Consider the following 21,706-nt stretch of genomic DNA (forward strand, 5'->3'; position numbering starts at 1 on the left):
TGTGAGGAGACAGCGATTATCAGGGCATGCTCTCTGTACTCCAGGACCTGAGAATCTTGTGAGGAAACAGACCTTCCTATTACTTACTGCCTGCTTCGCTGGCAGTATAAGCTAGAGTGTGTGCTGCTTCCGAGATGGAGGGATTAATAGTGCCATTTTGAACACTTAAAAAAAGGCATTTGAATTGTCCCTATGCATATAACAGAAGGGGAACGCTCTTACGACAGAAGAAAAAATATCTAATGAGACAGTATTCTATGTAGAAGTGCCAGTGAATACATACTTGCTGTCTGGTAGTTTATTATTATTTATTGTACCTTTATAAATCAGTGCCCCTTATCTTTGGTATTTCCCAAAATGTTTCTCTCTCCCTTTAACTCTCCTCAAGGTTATTTCCCAAGTAGATGGACAAGGAGATGGTGGAGGAAGACCATCGTTGAGAATTAGTTAAGGGCTAGCTAGCACTGTACTAGGTATTTTACACATGTTATCTTGCACACGAATACTCACAAATCTAGCTGACTTAGTTCTGAAATTAAATAAGGAAAAAATAAAAATTGAAATGGTTGATCTCTGTCACATAGATATGCATTTATGTAGCCATACCTTAAACTTGAGCTTGGTAAAATAAGTAGCTGTTTTGGAATTGAAGTATATTTTAATCCTTGCCATTGAGATTAAAACGGAAAGGAAATGAAAATGATCTAATCAATGTCTGCCCCCTCCAGACAGGTTTTTATTGTAAAGAGCACTTCCAGAGAATAGAAACCTAGATCCTCCACTGTTGATAATCCTGCTTGCAGACCTGCAAGGATGTGGATAATATTGTTACCATTTAATTACAGATTGGGCACTGAATTCTCTTTGCTACATGGGAAATTTTTAAACATCTGCTTTTGATTCCTCCTCCCTGCTGTTTAGGGACTATGGGGTGTATTTGTTTGCCAGTTTAGGGTGATGGAAAGGAGTTTGCCTTTTATTCCTTTGTCTTTATTGAGACTTCCCTGTGCCACTCTTTGGAATACACATTGTTACTACGTGTGAGGCTGAATGGGGTTAACCGAAGTAGCTTAGTCTGAATATATTTAGAAAGTAAATCTGAGCATATTTAGAAAGCAAATCTGTTAATCTGTTGCATTACCCATAGCTTATTATATTCAGAATGAAATGTTAAGAGGGAGAAAATTCTGTATTCCCGATACACATGCAATATGGTTTGGACAGAACATCTTCACATGAGCTAAATATCTTCACCCCTGTTTATTCCCACAGGAGAGAATTGCCTCATATTCATATGGGAAAGAAAACTATCCAGGTTCCTAAGGATTATAGCAATTCTCTCTTTCATGACCCAGTTTCCGAGAAAAGCCCTGTCTTCTCAGGCTTCCTGTAGCTGTCCTAGGACCTAGCATTTCTATGGACCCTCCATTGGGAAGCACTCTGACACTGTGTGAATGAATGCAGGCAACGCTGCGGAAACGGATCCAAAAGTCAAGTAATTAACTTGTTGCATTAGACGCAAAGGATCGTTAGAATTTATAAATGCATGATTTTATTTCTTTGATAGCATGTTTAGCAACTGCACTCACTGTGTTCGTATCATAATTTTTCAACTGAATTCATTTGCTATGGTAGGATTTTATGTGTTTCTGTGAAAAAACTACAGTATTCCTTGTGAGTGTTTATGATGATAAAATAATAGCTAAGATAATTCAAGGAATTGAAGCCTGGGTTCAACTTTTGACAGTGAATTTATTCATTCCTTGCTTGAAAGAAAGGGAACAAAATGCTTCTGACATTGTTCTTGTAAATTAGTTTGTCAATCTCTTTATAATGTGGCAATGTACAACTGAGAAAAGAACCTAGACTTTGGTGCCGAATCTTGGCTCTGTCATGTATTTATTAACTGTGGGACCCAGAGCGATTTCTCTGGACATTGCTTTGCTCAAGTGAGTTTGAAGGGTGATAATTTCTGTTTCTTCATGTAGTTGTGGGGCTGAAGCTAAAGTAGATAATTACTAAGTGCCTGATATATATGAGATGTTCAATAAGCAAAAGCTAATTTTAAAAAGTAAACTTATTTCATCTGTATTTTATCATAATCCTGTTTGTATTTTTTAAGCTTATGCCCACTCTCTTCACCCTCTATCTCTTGCTCTTCTAATAAGCCACAATACCCCAAATTTCACGTGGAAGGACTATATCAGAGCTTAGAAAGTGGGGTGTAGTTTTAATGGTGAAATATAATTTGAAGTTTGTTAGAAAATCATTTAGTTTTTACTTGTTCACTTGCCTAAATGGTAGTTTATTTTTAGTTTCTCCTAATGTTAAGGCACCTGGGTGCTATGGTCCACTTTGATGATAAAGTGGGATGAAACTATGTCTTCCTGACTTATAACATTGTAAATATTGCTTAATAGAAGGTATAGTTGGATAGCTATGAAACTATTTTGATGTTTTATGTAGATTTTGTTTCAACCTCAGATTAAAAGAACATATTGTATCCTTAAACCTAATCAATTCATCTTAGGAACGGGAAATATTTAGAATACGTACAAATTTCTGGCTGCTACAATCAGATATACAAGTTATAATTAAGTATCCCCTTCTCTGGTTATATTGAGGTAAAATATAAGATTCTATTGAATGCATTATCTAAACCACAACCTTACATAAATAAACAGCAATCAATTATTTTAGAGCTTATTTCTACCTTAAGATTTAAGCTCCAGATTATACGTTTAAACAGAAAATTACTAAGAAAATAGCATTATATATACTTCCACTTCAGATCATGTAATAATTTCACAAAGTTTAAGTTAAAAAGAAGACAAAAAAGACTCATAGGACAAGAATTTCTAGTTTTACTTCACTTTTACCTTTTTCTTTAGTTTCAGAGCATAAAATTACTTCCTTCACATATATCAAATTCAATAAAATTGAAAACTGAGGCATCAATATATTGTTGAAAACAATAGTAAAAACCAGGCAAAACATGTTCCAAAAAAGGCAGTTATCATTTATACTATATTATTAATACTGTTTGATTGGCTAAGGACACAGAGAATAAATGGTTCTGGTATTGCCCATTATACACCTTGGCTTGGCAGCTTGTTGTTTCACTGGCATTGTGGGAGGGACTGTGCAATTCACGTTGTCCTGACAAATGGACCGTATCATTTACATGCCTGCTGAAACACTGCCAGGAAATGAAGAGGGGCTGAATGTGCTGTTGGTGCAAAAATGACTGCACAAAATCTGTTTTGTTTTTGTTTAATTTTAGATTTCTTTCTTTCTTTCTTTTTTTCTTTCTTCTCCTCCCCCTCCTCCCCCTCCTCCCCCTCCTTCTCCTCCTTCTCCTCCTTCTCCTCCTTCTTCTTCTTCTTCTTCTTCTTCTTCTTCTTCTTCTTCTTCTTCTTCTTCTTCTTCTTCTTCTTCTTTTTTTTTTGCAGTACAGTAATCCTCCTTATTGGTGGTTTTGCTTTCTAAGGTTTTAGTTACTCACAAACACTGTCCAAAAATATTAAATTAAAAATTTCAGGAATAAACCAGTCATAAGTTTTAAACTGCACACTGAGTGCAATGACAAAATCCTCCACTGCCTGGTCCCTCCCAGGATGGGAATCATCCCTTTGTCCAGCATGTCCACGCTGTATGCTACCCACCATCAGTCACTTAGTAGCCATCTCGGTTCTCAGGTTGATTGTGGGGGTGTCACAGTGCTTGTGGTCAAGTAACCCTCATTTTACTTAATCATGGCCCCAAAGCATGAGAGTAGTGACACTGGTGATTTGAATATGCCAAGGAGAAGCCATAAAGTGTTATAAGTGAAAAGATGAAAGTTCTTGACCTAATAAGGAAAAAATATATATACATATATAATATATTTATATTATATAAATATAAAGATATGTAAAATATATATACCCATATGCTGAGGTTGCTAAGATTCACAGCAAGAATGAATCTGCTATTTGGAAATCATCTAATTCATAAATCAAATTTATCATAGGGGTGTGTATACGTGGGAAAAGACATAGCACATATAAGGTTTGTACTGTCCCTGGTTTCATGCATCCGCGGGAGGTCACGGATCTACCTCCCCTGAGCGTAAAGGGGGACGACTGCAGCAGGACAATGTTTGCTCTAAGGGGGAAAGTGATCATTATATTCTCAACTGTTATATTTGGGAGTCTGAATGGTCGTGAATTTGATATATTTTTCTTAACCAATGAATAAAAAAGTTAATTCCAACTTACATAGAGGTAATGGCAAAGGCTTTGTAAACCCTTAGAAGATTGTAAAATTTGACATTTTACTTTCAGAAGAGTCTGCATTCAGTTGTTTAATGAGGTAGCTACTTCGCACCCAAGGTCCACAGGAGTGCTTATTTTATCGTCAGAACACAACTTTCACACCCACTCCCTTTTTCCTTTGTTCTACCCACCAACATCTTTAGGAAGGAGACTTTTTTTTTTCTTTTTGCATTTGAGGAGGGGAAGGGCAACAAAAATATTTATAAATATTCAGCCAACAAGAAAGATGAGATTTCTTTCTAAGGACAAAAGACATTATTTGTCGTGTGGCCTGGGCTCTGTGTTACATGTGCTGCAAAGATGATCCCCATGATATGTTAAGAGGAACCTGCCACTGAAGGGGGTGAAGCAGTTCACCCAAGTACACGAAGTCCAGTGAGTGCACAAAGTGCAGCCTAAGAAAGGACAGGGTGCTGCCTCTAAAACCCATGTTCCCTCCCTCCCTCTCCTCCATTCATCGAAAGCAATGCCTAGTAATACATTGAAACCACAGCTTGGGCATACATTGAACTTATAACGTCATATATCAGGAATAGACTATGGCCACGATGGGGGATGGGGACTATGTCTCCTCAGTAACGGCACTTGGTACTTCACTATGGAGATGCTGCATCTCCTGGTTTGTGGTGCCATTGCATCCACTGCTTCGAGTAGGATAAAGACATCTGCGTCCACATTGGGTTTTTTTACTCCACATGACGATACATGAATAAATGTTTGAAGTTTATTAATTATGCCCAGTGACTCAAAATATAATCTGTATTGGAATATAAATGATAGTGGCATTATCTTGTTTTTTTTCAGTCATACTAAATTGTAGTTGGTAGCTTTGTGGTATTTTTCAGCTCTTTAGTATTTTACTATTAAAAAGATTTGTCTCAATTGTATAAATATAGATATCTGATAAATTTGATTAATAAATAACTATCCTTTAGATCTTTAGACATATAATTACAGAGCTATAATTTGTTGCAGAGAAGAAATTAATCTTAATTGCTTCTCAGTGAAATTAAATATTTTCTAAATATGTTTATTCTTTATAAATATAGACAATGAATTTTATATGAGTTATTTCTAGAACTTAATATTAGATATAATTAGATGTACCAAAGCATGTATTACATGTAATTAGATATATTAGAACATGTATTAGATGTGGAAGAAATGATGATAAATATTTCACTCTAACTTGCTCAAACCAGTTAATTAGAAGAGGTGATCAGGATCTTTACTATGTATTTGACAAGCATTATCAAGTCATCTTCAGTGGCATTTCCCTGCAGAAGTAATGGAATATATCAAGATGTCAATGTAAATTCTTATATCGGTATATCATGTAAGCGTTTAATAGGCACTTCAAAGAAGCTGCCAGTTAAATTGCAATGACTAGATGTTAAAAATATGATGTGTAAGGTACAATGAAATCTCTACAATTATGTGCTCACAAAATACTTAATACCAGTGTGTATTTGTGTTAATTGCTTAAAAGTTAGGGAATAATACTATGTCATCATCTGTATTATTGAATAAATCAGATTATTGGCATGTATATCATCATTAGATGATGAAACTCTTAAAAACATCAAAATCAAGGTTTGAAAGTAGTGATATTTCATATAGACTTGTTTGATAAGGTTCAGTGATAAAATTTTTACCAAATAATTTAGGAATACTTCAACCTGGATGCACTTGCTTTGTTCAATTTTAATATCTACTTCACAGTTATAATCACAAAGCTTAGAACAAAAAAGATATCTTTCTTAGTGGATGCCAAAATCTAGAGCTGCCCCTTTTAATGATTACTTCCTAAGGCAACTAGAATGTTACATGGTGACTGATGCTATTCTAATTCTTGCAAAGCAAAAGGGGAATGCTTTTAAGGAGTTTAATGAAATGTTTTGTGAGAGTGCTTTTCTACATCAGGACGGAGACATGAACTGAACCACTTAACGTTAACTTCTACTCCCTGTTCCGGGAGCAGGGAACCTGACAGCTAGAGCAATTCGCTGTTGCCCGTTCTATCCGTTTCCACAGGTGCCCTGTTGTTAAAGCACGTGGGGATCCACGTTGGTGATGTGTTCGTGTTAAAAAAAGTGACAGCAATGTTTTTAATGGCAAAGGCAATCCTGAAGAAGACAATAGAATGTGAAGTACCCAGACATTTTTTCTGTGTAGAAGAAATAAAACAAAATTAGTTCTGTCCTTTCAAAGATTATAAAATTGTTAAGAATTTTTTTACTAATATATTCCAAGTGCTTAGAAAAATGCCAGTAAAATAAGAAACAAAGTAATTAATAAATTTGTATTAAATGAACAAATAAAATATTTAAACAATTAGCAGCAACAACACAGAAAATCTTAGGAAACTGAATGTTTTCTCTTTTCAATGGGAGTACATATTTGAAAAGTGTCACTTGTATGATGAAAAGTTACAAGAATACAAACATATTAATTTGTCTTTAACCTTGAACTGAAAATAAAACAATTCTAGTGATAGATTTAAAAATGTTGAAATCTGTTTAGCTCGCTCAGTTTCTGCTGGAAAACAAAGAAAGAACCATTGAATCACAGATAAACTTTTATTTTTGTATCTTTATGATGAATAATGAGATTATAAAATATTAAGCTAAAATAGTAAAGATTTTTAAAACATCCTAAGGGGAAACAATGACAATTTAGGATCAGATTGTTGCATCATCTTAATATTAGAAAAAAATTAATTTACTTTGCTTTCATCTGATTTCCACACACAAATATTCTAAGTCCAGCAAGTAAATTATTTACAGGAACTTAATACAGTTGAATGTCTTGTCATGTAATTTTTTTAAGTGAAAAGTATTTCCTTTTATTATGGATACTAATTCCAGTCATGTTACATGGCCTTAAACAGTACACTGTCTTTGAGGGCATCATTGTGAACCCCCCAAAATGCGTCATTCAATTTCTATGACCTCTGAATTTCATCTGCTTCTAACATTGTGTGCATGTGTCTTCCAATTCTATAGTTGTGTATCTCTTCTTACTTTACCATGTTATCTTGTTTTTATGTTAAAACATGGTGATTGACTATTCTTATATTGTAAAAAAGTACACTTGTTATATTGAAGCAATGGTTAGATTTAGAATTAGACACAATCTTGTACTACATATTATCTATTTATTAAAGGTGTATATTGTGAATACAATTGTTATACACATATTGTTAACCTGTGATAAAGTGTGTATAAGACCACCAATTAAAACCAGAGAAAGTCTTAACAAACAAACAAACAAACAAAATGGAAACAGACTCATAGACACAGCGAGCAGACTTGTGGTTGCCAGAGGGGAAGAGGGTTGAGGCACTGGGAAATAAAAGGTCAAGAGAGTTAGAAGTACATCTTGGCAATTACAGAATAGTCTCAGGAATGTAAAGTAGAGCACAGGGAACATAGTCCTTACTGTTGTGATGACTATGTGTGAGGCCAGTTGGGTCCTGGACATACCAGGGGGACATTTGGGGGAACACTATGTAAAGTTTATGATTGTAAAAAAATAAAATAAAATAAAGATGTATATTGTATATTATATTATACTCTAAAGCTTTTTATAAAATATATTTTATATTATAAACATATTTTCACATATTCAAAATGAAAAATATTTCTGTGACGTTTGCCTTGGAACTATAATTTAAAATGGAATGTGCTGTCATATTTGTCAGGAGCTTGCATTGTTATAAGTCCTGAATTAGGCATTTTAATTTCCACTATCTTATTTACTGAGAGAAGTTAAAGTTGCCAAAATATAAAAAATAAAAATAACTAACAAATTTAAAGATAATCTATCTTGTATTAACTTAGATATCTTGTCCCAAAGCCACCGATATGAATTTTACTTTTTTCAATATATTAAATATAATGTGAAGTACAGTATTAACATTTCAATCATTTTGCCCCAAATTTTATTTTAATCTTTTCTAAAAACCCAAATTATTGCAATGTGAAATGTACTACCCTTGCATTTTTTAATAAATAAACATGTTGACTCTATGTATAGAAAAGAAGAAATTTTTCTAACCTTCTCTCCTTTCATACAACACGAAAGGAAGAAATTTTTCTATAAACCATTTTATTCCTCAGGTATAACCACTGTAAATGTATTTAGTATGTTACTTAAGTATATTTATTACCCAGTTTAGCTAAATCATCTTGTTTTTCAAACCTAACAACAATATTCTATATACATTATATCCATATTCATGGTGAAAATTGAAGAATTAACTTCCAAAATGATCCAACATCTGGACCTGAAGGTTTTGTTAATACAACATTTAATCAGAGATAATTCTTTTTTAATGGTATGGACATACATTGTATTTGTTTCTGTCTTTAACAACACATAGAGCGATTATAAAAATTACATCAGTACCAGATGTTATAGGGAAATATTAATAGTTAACCACTTTCCCCTTCACTACCTAACTTTGCTCAGATTCAAATTTGAAAATGCATTTGACTTATCAGTTTTTTTCTATTTATAGGAATTTCCAATGTCATGTTTCTGAATACTGTGCACAAGACCTACAAATAAGGTACAGTATATTTTATTTTATATCGAATTTCACATTTAAAACATCATGTCAATAGTTGAGTAACTAAGAGTTGTATAACATAAAGAAAATCCTAAATAAATGACCAGTTTGGGGATCCCAGTTATAATCATAATTTATTTGTTGGCAATTACTTTATGATTATTCTTTTGTTTTGTTGCAACCTGTTTGCATGGACATGTCTACCATTTGCTGCTTTTCTTAAGTACAGTTGTTTGAAGGAAAAGAAAAGATTGACTTAGTTCTCTGACATCCAACACAGACGTTCTTGCTAAATATCAAAAGCTGATTGTGTTGAAGCAATTGATCCACTGGAAGGATCCCATGTAGAAACATTTGTTAAAATCCAACACCCACAAGGGCAATACCATGGGAAGCTTGAATTTATCACTATCAAGAAAAATATAAAATTCTAAAATCTGAATGTAGATTGACGTTAAGAGATTGAAAAAGTTCATTATTTTAATGCGCAGCTCAACTCTTTACTTTTAACATATAATGATTTAGCTTAGTCATTAAAAAGTAAATAATGTTAAACAGAGTTTATGTATTATCTAAGACTAAAATTTTTAAAAATATTTTATTTATCTATTTTTAGACAGAGGGGAAGGGAGAGAGAAAGAGGGAGAGAAACATCAATGTGTGGTTGCCTCTCATGCCCCCTCTACTGGGGACCTGGCCTGCAACCCAGGCATGTGCCCCTATTGGGAATCGGCTGGGGACCTTTTTGTTAGCAGGCCAGCGCTCAATCCACTGAGCTACACCAGCCAGGGCTAACACTAAAACTTGATGCTGGAAATATTATTTACTCCTTGATATATTCTGGTGGAAAATGTTGTATGTAACAACAAAGCATTTTGATAGGCAAATACATTTACTTGAAGCTGTTTCTCTCTGAAGAGACTCTTGTTGTGAGTGTACTTCTGAAAGAGTGCTTTTAAAAGGAAGGAAGGAGAGGAGGAAGGACAGAGAGGTGGAAATTTGAAAAGCAAATGCCAATCCTGAAGACCCTGGCTTTGAGGAAAGTTGAATGACAGGACACACACTTTTTTTTGAAAGTTCTTCCCCACCCCCCAACATGGAACATTGATATTTATTTATATAATTTTTTAATTGAAACTTCTTACTGGACTTATTCTTTCTTACTAGATTTGGGTTTCAAATACAAATAAAAATCCAAATCAAGAAAATGAGCTACTTTTTTGCTAGGAAAGCTAATTACTTCTTAGTGTAGGAAATGAATGCAGGAACAAACATTGAGGTTCATTATTTCAGTCATGTTTTCCTTCTTAGATTCTCACTGGAACTTTCATAAAAGCCAACAGCTAGGAATAAGAACTTGGACTATTTTAAAGCCTCATATTTTCATCTGTTTCTCCTCTGGTTTTAGAAAGAGGCAAAATTATATGTGAATGCTTTATGAGTATAGCACTAAATACATATGTATTTCTAGTTGCATATAGTAAAATAAACTTAAAGGTTAAATGGCAACTGACTTACATTTATATTCAATTATTTTTATTTAAAAAACCCTTTGATGCCCTTAGATGCTTTTTAATTAACTTATTACTCATGGTAATATAAATTTTTAAAATAACAATAGAGTAATATGTGTGATTAAAGACACATTTAGCATATCTCTTCTAGTGAAATATACCTTCAGATAATAAGAACTAATTATTCCTTCAATCCCTGACATAGTTACTGGCATAAAGAGAAAAACATTGTGGAGTAAAACCATCCCAGATTAACCAGAAAAAAAGGCTGTACGGAAGAAATTTCTTGTCTTTTTAAGGAATGTGATTACTTGACATAATGTAGTGTCATTTTTTAAAGGCATTGTACTAGTCTCTCACAAATGAAGTCCGCCAAGTAATGCCAAGTGGCAAAACCCTGTTCCCTCAGATGTTACTCAGAGAGCAGTAGTTGTAAAAGTTCAGCAGTGGAAAAACAATTGACTCAGATACAAACCTCGTTCCCTGTCTTTGAGGTGTTTGTCTGAGTGCACAATGAAGGCTTAGGCGGACAGTTAGTTTAATAACTGCTATGACTTAGACAGTCTATTGGTGTATTTGGACCAATCTTCCCACTGCCATATGCCACTGGCAGGCATGATATGTAGGAGTATACTTACCCAGGCAGTAAATCTAAGGGTTCTTATAAATGGACCCTTTTGTTATTGACTTTTATGGGAAGAAAGAGGAATAAAAAATACCCACAACTCAAATGATTGATGTGTGCCATTGCTTTATGCTTATTAGGATAAAAATAAAGATATACGCTATTGTGTGCACTTACTTTTGTTGTTATTTCTAAGAAGCTGTCCTTCGTTTCTATGTTTATGTATGTCCCATATTTTACAATACAAAGCGATGCGCAGCATGTTCTCTTATCTGAATTTCTATGCTTGATTCTGTTGTCAGAGTGATGAATATGTAGAGATGGGCACATGGCAAGAGAACTTCTGAAAGTGATGGGGATAAGGAAATACTCAGTATTCTGAGAAGCAGACAAATGAAAAGGAAGTCTGTTGGTTACATTTCTTATTCAGTTCTTTTAGTCAGTGTTCGCTCTTACAGCAGGCTTACAGAGCTTTCTAGAATATTTGACATTCACTACTTCTTACGCACAAACCCAAAGCACAGTAACTAAGCAGAATACGACTGCTTTGGCTAATTCCATCTATCCCGTTTTTGTAAGGCTTTGTTACAAAAGGCTTCCTTCATTCAGCTGTCACGTCTGATTTCTTTATGGACCTTTGTTTCTAGTTGGCCATTGGGGTAACTGCATTTTTAACACTGAACTAAAAATCGTCTTCATTTCATGCTAGTTATAACTTGCAATACAGATACTCAAATACTAGATGTTTGAACTCCAGGATATGTCACCTTTGAAGATGAACTGTTAGGTAGATCTGATTTACCTTTTGACTCTGTGTCTTCTTTTTCCTGTGTTACATCCTTCAGCCCTAAGTCTGCTGAGCCTACATTGCTCTCGCTTTTTTGGCTTATGTTGTTTAAAAAGGGATGTCTAGATTCTGCTATACCTACACTGCCCATCACTTAAGGACTCATTGTGTGCCTCCAATGAATTCTTTCCTACATATTACAGCCTTGTTAACCCAGAGTAATTATTATCCTTATCCTGTGCACTCTGTAAATGAGCACACGTGATAAAGCCATTGTCATCTAATAGCACTGAGTAAGGTATTGCTTTATTAATGCACGTTGTCACCAGTTGATTCTGTGTTGTATTAATGTTGTCTCCCCACCTAGAAGGGAAGTATCTGGTGGGACTGGCCATGTTTCTATGAGAAGAGATAAATGAAACAAAAATGCTTCAGAATTCAAATAATCAAAACAGCTACGCTTTCTAAAAGTGGTTGTTAAGAAATTAATGAATAATTTATTTAAAGGACGTTGTTCTTAGGAGAAGCATACAAAGAGGTTCTTGTACGTGTTGCTTTGCGGTGATCAGACATGCAATGCCACAGTGAGAGGAGACGTGTTTGACATGTCACAACAAAATAGTGTGTCTAGAATTTTTAAAAGTGGGTTTCTTCCCCACATAGTTACATTCTGGGCCTCTGTCAAGACCAGATTTGATTTGATGGCTTGTTTAATGTTGCATCCATATTCAGAAATACCCATATTTTGACAGTTAAAAACGTTTTGGATTTTGTCATGCAAATGATTTACAAATTAACTCTGTTAAAGAGTTTAACAAAATTCCTGGCACTTAGTAAGTGCTTAATAAATAGTATATTAAATTAAGAGCAATCACAGAAACATTAATTGTTAACTTGATTGTTAATTATCCGTCTTGACCTTCAGTGGATTAGAAGGGGTATCCTGTACCTTAATTGGATCTTCGTATATCTCAAGATGTCCTTCTTCTGCGAGCATAACAACAGCTACTGTGCTTTCCCTAATGGGTTCCGTAGATGTCTGTGTTCCCGTGTGAAATGACGTACACAGTTTAGGAGCCAATCTCACACACATCTTTGGCTGTTTTCCCTGTCAAGCTTCTGCCCTTCTTTGTCATTAACATTTAAAGATTCCAGGAGGATATGTCTGATGTACCATTTAAGTTGTTTGGAAACTCATATTTTTTTAAAAAATGTGATCTTTAAATGTGATCTTTTCATTATTTTCCCATGTTCTTTCTGCCCTGCTCCCTTTTCCTTTGCTTTCTTTAAATCATGAATTAAATATTCCATATCAATCTTTCATGTCATTATTTTTTCTTCATTTATTGATTTATTCTCTTTTTCTTTGAATTTTTGGGAGATTTTACTGCATTATCTTCTACTTAGTAGATGATTATGTCCCTTCTTCCAACTGCTCGCCATTGCTTTTGTCATGATTTCTAATGTGATAATCTTGTTTTCCTTTGTCCCAGTATTCGTCATGAGTTCGCATTGTTCTTATAACTAGATCACACAAATTTGTTGACAAAATTAAACCTGGGATCTTCCAAGAAAACGAAATTTCTTTCCTTTAGATTGTAATTAATCTGACCTACATATTAAATCTCCATATTTTTCTTAGCTGGAAGGAATAAATAAATTAATTAATTAATCAATTAATAATAAACAAACCAATTAAAACTTAATTAACACAACTATTTATTCACTCTTGTATATAAATTGCTCAATGATTTGGTGAAGGCAATTCCTCCTCCTACTTTTCTCCCTAAAGAAGTGTCTGGGTGTGTGTATGTGTGGTGGTGTGTGGAACATGAAGTAAGGAATATAGTGTAACTGACAAGACCTCATGAGGATATTTTTAAAAATGTAGCTTTACCCATTTTGCTTCTTTTAGTCTTTGATATGACACACTTTGTCTCCATAGGCCTTTTCATCTGAAGTCTGAGACCCTGTATGGTTTGTGGTCTTCAGAGAGGCTCTTGAAGGGAGTGACTTATACCTTGCTCTGTGATCAGGTCTTACTCTGAGTTTCATTGGCTGTGATGAGTGAGGCATGCTCCATAGGCCTCTGCAAGGCCACATGCTCTTGCTGCCAAGATCCATCAGGTCTACTCCTTTGCTAGATTGTCAAGTGGAGTTCAGTGTCACTGACACTGAAAAAAGCTAAAATTCAGAGCTTTCCTTTCCCTGACAGCAATAAACTTGTAAGTTTCTTTGGGCTCCCAGAGTCCACAAGAGTGTGTGACAACAAGAGGACCTACTTCGTCCTTGGTGTTACCTCCCTTATATAGCACACCTTCTCTCTGAGCTTGGCTGCATTTGTTACTCTCCTGTCATCGTGATCGTTCTTCTCCCAAATATCCTGGAATAGAAAAGGGGGAGGCCAACCTTCTATTTCCCATCTTTATCAGTCACATGGGAGATCAATAAATCTGGATCCTGTATGTTCAGTTGCTTTTATCCCAAATTGAGTGTAAAGACCAGAACATTCTCCCCACAATACATTGACTTAACTGAAAGGCAACTGATTCACTCTATCAAATGGATTTGTATATTAAAAGCAAAAATTCTCCTTGTTCCTTTTCTCAGCCTTCCCTCAATAATACGTCCTAGCCCTGGCTGGGGACCTCAGTTCATTAGAGCATCATTCTGAAAAGCCAAGGTTGCAAGTTCGATGGCCAGTCAGGGCCCATACAGAAAGCAATCAATGAATGCATAAATAAGTGGAATAACAAATCAATGTCTCTCTCTCCCTCTTAAATCAATAAATAAAATTTAAGAGATAAAATAAAATATATTTTAAATTTTCTCAGATGTGCTAATATCCTGGGTAGACTAGAAGTGATAGTCTAGTATCCTGAAGACATGAGAGAAGCTCATAAGTGCTTTTAATTGACTCTTAAATTTCATTACTTGTTAATAACTTGTTTTGTAACACCTCCTCTATGTTCAGTAGTGAATCTGTGTCAAAAACTCATTTCTAGTATGAGACATTGTGCATTCTGATAGCATTTTTCCTAATACACTCCCTTTCTTTTTTTGACTGGTTTGTCCTTTCGATTATCAGAAAATATTTTCATATTTTCTGTTTATGATTAATAAGAGTGAAGGTGTGTTTTATCTAAGATTGGATTTCTTACAGCTGCAGTCTTTCCGAGAGAGAGAGAATTTTAGTCCCAGATGAGTTGCAATACAATCTATCTGGAATAGTTGCAAGCACCAAAGGCAAAAATACAATTAGTTTAGATGATTACCTGTGACAGCCCAACCACTGTGTATTCCATATAATGCTGAGGGATTATGAATATTTTTGATAGATACAGAAAAATGGTATCTAAAGTAGTATGCTACCTCCCTTCCATCTTATGGTCTCTTGAGCATTCTGTTCTTCAACTGATAGCCTCAGAAACATCTGTTCTGACCTACCATGTAATGTGAGAAAAATGTTTTTTTCAACAAGCTGTGCAGTAGAGGGCTTCAGAGCTTTTGCCTAACGTTTGTTCCATCCTCTTGACAACCAGCAGAAATTCCATGTAGCATCTGCTAAATGGATATTGCCATTTATAAATTTAAGTATTATTGTATAGTTTTACTTTTTATTGAATTGTATGTATAATGTTTAAAATTATTTTAAAATTTTGTTTTACTTGCCAAATTATATATTGAACTCATAATATAGCTCACAGCTTTTGATATTTTTGAAGCCTGATGGCCTTAGTCATACCTCTTAAATGATTTTATTTCAAGATCTATCAGCTTTTCTCTTTTGAGCTCTATTTACACATAAAGCTGTTACATATACCTTTCTTCAAGTCCACATAATGGGGGCAATATTATTTTTCTTTTTAAAAAATATTTTATTTATTTATTTATTTATTTATTTATTTATTTATTTATTTATTTATTTTTAGAGACAGGGTAAGGGAGGGAAGAGGAGAGGGACAGGAACATCAATTTGTAGTTGCCTCTCAAATGCCCGACACTGGGGACCTGGCCCGCAACCCAGGCATGTGCCCTGACTGGGAATCCAACTGGCGACCCTTTGGTTCACTGGCTGGCGTTCAATCCACTGAGCCACACCAGCCAGGACTTACTTTTCTTTGAAATTATTTACCAAGGGTCAAGGATTCATAATCACATATAGTACATATCATCTAAGTTTATCAAACTGGTCTTCCCACTTCAAAAACTAGAGATTTCCTTGAGCTATGTTTGTGTAATGTCTGAGCACATGGTATATTTTTCTGAGTATACGCATTCTCTCAGCCTAAGGAGTGTTACCAAGGGCAGTCTTCCTAAAAATGAGTTTTTAACACATTAGTCAGTTGTTCAGTAAATGAAGAGTTAAAAATGATGTGATCTTGACTCAATAGTTAATCTTTATTTAAAATTTTTTTATTGATCAAATACAGTCACCCCCCTTATCCCCCATTACTCTCCCTGCCCTCCCCACCCTGCCTCTAACAAAGTAGGAGGGATCAAAATACCTGATATCAAACTATAATACAAGACTTGACTCAATCAATAGTTAATCCTTCTTTAATTTTGTTTTAAGATACTATGGAAGCTGTGAAATTTGGGTTTGAAGTACTTTGCCCTCTTAAATAAAAATGGTTATTTTGAAACTTCAGTATTGATTTTCCCCGTCATAATAAATAAAATTGTCATTCATACTATATTCTCTTTAAAAGTTATAAGAATTATCAATTTAATCCATTTAATATGTTGAAACCTTATTTTAAAATCTTTTATTCCCCTCTCAGGTTTATCAGGATAACTTTCTATGCTATACATCATTACAGATCCTGTATCAGAAGTTCAGTGTCCTCGAGGACCCCAAGTTGTCACATTATAGGCCAGGCGACTCTGTCATATATGGATTTTTCAGTCTCTGTTTCCATACGGAGGAAAGAGAGAATGTCTCTGAACTGTCCTAATTCAGTATCTCAGATTATGGCTGATATCCACAGATAGCTATTCAAGACACTTCACAATTTCCATCTGTCTGACTTTTATTTTCTTATGTGAATTATTTCTTTGTGTATACTTGTTTAGGGCAAGGTTGAGTTTTTAACATCATCAACAATATGCTATTGATAATAAAGAATTACCCAGTATATGTTAAGTATTTTCACATACATTACATTATTCATTCTACCAAGAATCCATAAAATAAGCATCATTTCTCCTTCTGTGAGTATGAGGAAGGTAGATAAGATTATACATGATTAGCCAAACTTATGTTGCATAAAGTTCTGTATTATATCAAGGACCCTTTCTTGCCAATTTTACTTTGCTGCTGATTGACTGTAGACGTAGTGAAAAAATGAGAGTTCTTAGATTCTGAATCATCAATTTGTCAACGAGACAGGTCACTGACGCATCTTACACATAACTTGGCTTCTCTTTTAAAATATATGGCTTATTGGAAACATGATTTATAATGCATTATGTCAAGCGTACTACATGGAACATTTAATAACAGACCATATTCTAACTATATTATCACAATACCATTAAATGAATTCAAGTCAAACCAAAATCTAGAAGAAAGTATTTATAAATCACATATCAAATAAATACATCTGACAAGAATTCTGAATATATAAAGAATTCTCAAAACTCAATAATAGGAAAACAATCCAATAAAATAAAAGTAAAATACATGAATAGTTTGACACTGCACTAAAAAAGATACATGGATGGAAAGAACATAAAAAAATGCTCAGAGTCATAAAGGAAATGCAAATTAAAAACACAATCTATGCTCTTAAGGGGTTGGCAAGCTTGGAGAGAAGAGAGTAAATCAATCAATAAATAAAGTGCTTTATATGTATTTATATATATTCATAAATTTATATATAAATATATTATTATGTATATGTGTAATTATTAGAGTTATTAGGGGAATTAAACAAAGTAAAATAAATAGAGGATTAGGGTGGTATTTTGTGTAAAGTTGGGTATAATTTATACTTTACTTTACACCAAATGTGTAATTGAATCCAGACTTTTCAATATACATTTAAGGATATTGAAATGGGAAATGGTAAAAAAATAATAATTAAAAAACCCTGTATTGATATTCAAATAACAGAAATTAACTTTAGTTTCTCACCGCACCAAGATCATATTTATTTTCAGTTCATATTACATGGAGAAAACTATTACTTTTAAAACATTTCAAATGACAATTTGGCTAATCACATCTATGCGTCTCTTCGTGGTCACACAAACTGTCATTAAAATCCACTTCTCTCTTCAAACTCTGTGAAACATGGAACCTTTAAACCTTGGCCATCACTGGCTCAGTGCTATGGAAAGAATTTATTCTCTTGAGAGTCTGGTGTTGAGGGATTAAATATGTCTAAGAACTATTTGATAAAAGTCCTAAGGATGCACGAACATGGATGCCCATTTCAGTATTCAGCTCAACATGGCTCTTTGTTTTTTATTTTCATTCTGTTTTCTGTTGTAAGCAAAGTTGTAAAAACTTCAGTGGTATTTATTGGTTTTGGCTTTCCTTCTGCAAACCTTATTATAAGATAGAATATGGATGAGTGTGTTTATCTGATTCAATGTGTGTCTTTACATTTAGTGTCAATGACCTTTTTTTTTTTTTTTTAAATATCAGATTGTCCCTTACTTCCTTATACCAGGCACTGGACTTATCTCTCACCTCGACTGCTTCACATTCCTACATAAGACATTTCATAAATATAAGAATAATACTCATTAACGAAAAAGAAAAGAGAAGTTTTGGGGACATTCATTCCAGTGTTTTCTTGTCACTCTTAGACTTAGGACCCTGAAGTTTAAGCTGTAATTATAGTAATAAAACTGCCAGAGTGTGTAATCATACTCTTTAGGCACAGAAGCTAGTAAATCTCATAATGCTGCCTCATTTTTAATCCAAATAATATGTATTCAGATTACCCATCCTTTTTTAAGTTATGAATAAAGTAATTTATTTACAGGTAATAAATTAAACTTGAACATACTATAATTTTTTACTGATAAGGGCCCTTTCTTACTATATATTCAATTTATAAATATATTACACTTAAAACTATATTGATATTTTTTCTTCTAGAATCCACAAATATGAAAAGCTGGCAAACAACTTTACTGACTAATTCATTTCTAGAGAAAGTCATGGCTAGAAAAATAACTTGCAAGTAATAAATTTCTTATTATATGTAACATTCTATTTTAAAACCATTTCTTTTTTCATATCGAGAATTTCTATGGTATAATGAGGCTTGATAACACTAAAATCCATACTTTATACATTACTCTTTCCCTCTACCTCAAGGTAATTATTTAAAGGTACACATCTGGTGACATATAAAATGCAGGTCAATGCCTCTTAAATAGCTGTGTTTTCTTCCAGATGCCTCCTATCACCCAGGTATAATGTTTTCATGTTAAACAGTCTTCATGTATTTAATATTGCTTAGAGAAAACTCTCCATATTTATCTAAATTAGATTCCAGCATATTCACACTAAAATCTAAGAATATGTATATTTAGAATAGTCATCCTGTTAAAGTATCCAGTAGAAATTTATTCTAACGTTCCTTTTCTACAGAATAGCGATGAAATGTGCATGATAGAAATTCTGATTTATTTTCCTTCTATTTGGAAGTAATGTCTGAAACACATTTATTTATTTTATTTTTAAAATTTTCATCAAATGAAGCCTAAGTACTTTAAGATCTATAGTTTAGTTTTGGAATATAAGCCAGAGTAAATTCAAGAGGGTAGCTGTTAGCTTCAGTTTTCCCTGGATGTATATTTGACAGGAAGATGATGTTGGGGCTAGACAGAAAAAACAAAACAAAACAAAAAACTTCCTCTGTGGCCTTAAACTCCAATTTGGAAAGTTAAAATATATCATAGAGAAAGTTTCACTGCCAGCATTATTTGCAGCTGCTTTTCTATGGGTTCCCTTGAATCCCACTGAGCTGATTACAAATAAAATCAATTTGGCATAAACTACATTCATTCTCAGGACAGCAGTGCTCCCAAGCGCATACTTCGATTAGATTCTTAAACTGACTGCTCATGGCTATGGTGACAATACATCCTACTAATTCACTGTCAGTTCCATTGTCCTCTCCTGGAACTAACTGCCAAGGCTGCAACAAGAGATCATTGGGTTGCTTTATTTTAATTAGTTAGAAGAAAATATCACTGCTCGGAACAGGGTTGTTTTTTGAGGACTTTGCTTTACGTTTTGACTGTAAAGTAATAAAGTGGAAAACTTAGTACAATCACTGAACAACAGATTTTTAAGCCCATGTTTATCTACTTTTTTCATTAAAACTACTAGAAGAGAAGTATTTGAAATATAATGATAGATACCAGATATTGGAAAGAATATGATTCCTAATACTAGATAGCTCATGTGAAAGTCCAATCATTTGGAGGAAAGGTGGTGATGAAAGTTGCTTTTATTTACTGCCCTCTTTTTATAAGACTTTTTGATCCTTTGCTGGGTCTTTAAAATAGTGGTCCCCAACCTTTTTGGCACCAGAGACTGGTTTCATGGAAGACAGTTTTTTCACAGATGGGGGATGGAGTGATGATTTCGGGATGATTCAAGCACATTATATTTATTGTGCATGTTTATTATTATTACATGGTAATATATAATGAAATAATTATAAAACTTACCATGATGCAGAATCAGTGGGAGCCCTGAGCTGGTTTTCCTGCACCTAGACGGTCCCATCCGGGGGTGATGGGAGACAGTGACACCCAAAGTGTGTTGCTTATGTCCAGTCTACTCTGTAATCTCATTTTGGTTGCTGTCACTGCAGAAAACCCTGCCTCACAAAGACAGGATGTTGGGAATGGAAGCAGGCTTTTCAGTGCTTCTGAGGCAGTCTCAGGACACTCCACCTTGACTTTAATCCAGAATGGATGGAGATTTGAAGTTGTCTCAAACATACTTTTAAGGCCACCATCATTTGCAATCGCAAGCAGTTCATCCTCTTTTTTCTCTCTCTGTCTTTTTTTTTATTGTTGTTCAAGTACAGTTGTCTCCTTTTTTCCTCCACCACTCCCCTCCTAACCCAGCCATCTCACCTCCCACCCTTGATCCTACCCTCTGTTGGCTTTGTCCATGTGTCCTTTATACATGTTCCTTGATGACCCTTCCTCCTTTTCCCTCCATTATCCCTTCCCACCACTGCCCTCTGGTTACTGTGAGTTTGTTCTTTATTTCAATATCTTTGGTTATATTTTGTCAGTGAGGTGATCCTCTTCTGGCAAGGACAAAGTCGACTCACCTGGCTTATTCACAAATGGGTCACGGATCCATTCCTTCCCAGTCCAGGAGTCTTTTGTGGTTGGGAGGTAGTGTTCAGATTCTTTTGCAAGCTGATTATTTTGAAAGGTGATCATACACCAGCTGGGAGAAATAAGGCTCTGGCTCAGTCTCTTTCAAAATATCTGCTAATGTTGGAAACATATCAAAAATCCCAATGTTCACTTGTTGTCCCTGTAATTCCACTTTGGCTTTGAATGCAACCACTGTATCTGCCAACTTGAACATAGTTATCGTTCTCTTCTGAAATGACAGATTGAGTTCATCAAGCAGTTTGAACATGTCACACAAGTAAGCAAATTTTCCTACCTATTCTGTGTCATTGGATGTGCTGCCAGTGGTGACTGTTTTTCTAAAAGAAATTTCTGGAGTGGCTCTCATAACTCAAAAACTCTGGCCAGTTAGCTACCTTTAGAAAGCCATCTCATGTCTGTGTATAAAAGAAGATGTATGTGCTCTGTGTCCATCTCCCAAAGCTGTGTGAACACACGTGAGTTAAGGGCATGTAATTTAATGTGGTTGGTAATTTTAATCAC

At 34.4% G+C, this 21,706-nt stretch overlaps 1 protein-coding gene across 1 annotated transcript in view; it reads left to right on the forward strand.

Moving 5' to 3' along the window:
• The first annotated feature begins 1,298 nt into the window (after positions 1-1,298).
• The window catches only part of PCDH15 (protocadherin related 15), an 870,634-nt gene continuing 850,226 nt past the window's right edge, over positions 1,299-21,706 (forward strand). Inside the window, exons 1-2 of the mRNA XM_053923048.1 lie at positions 1,299-1,495; positions 8,839-8,889. The gene's annotated coding sequence lies outside the window, so the exon portion shown is untranslated. The remainder of the gene's footprint in view (positions 1,496-8,838; positions 8,890-21,706) is intronic.

The sequence above is a fragment of the Desmodus rotundus genome, chromosome 4 (assembly GCF_022682495.2).
Source record: "Desmodus rotundus isolate HL8 chromosome 4, HLdesRot8A.1, whole genome shotgun sequence".
Taxonomy (NCBI): Eukaryota; Metazoa; Chordata; class Mammalia; order Chiroptera; family Phyllostomidae; genus Desmodus; species Desmodus rotundus.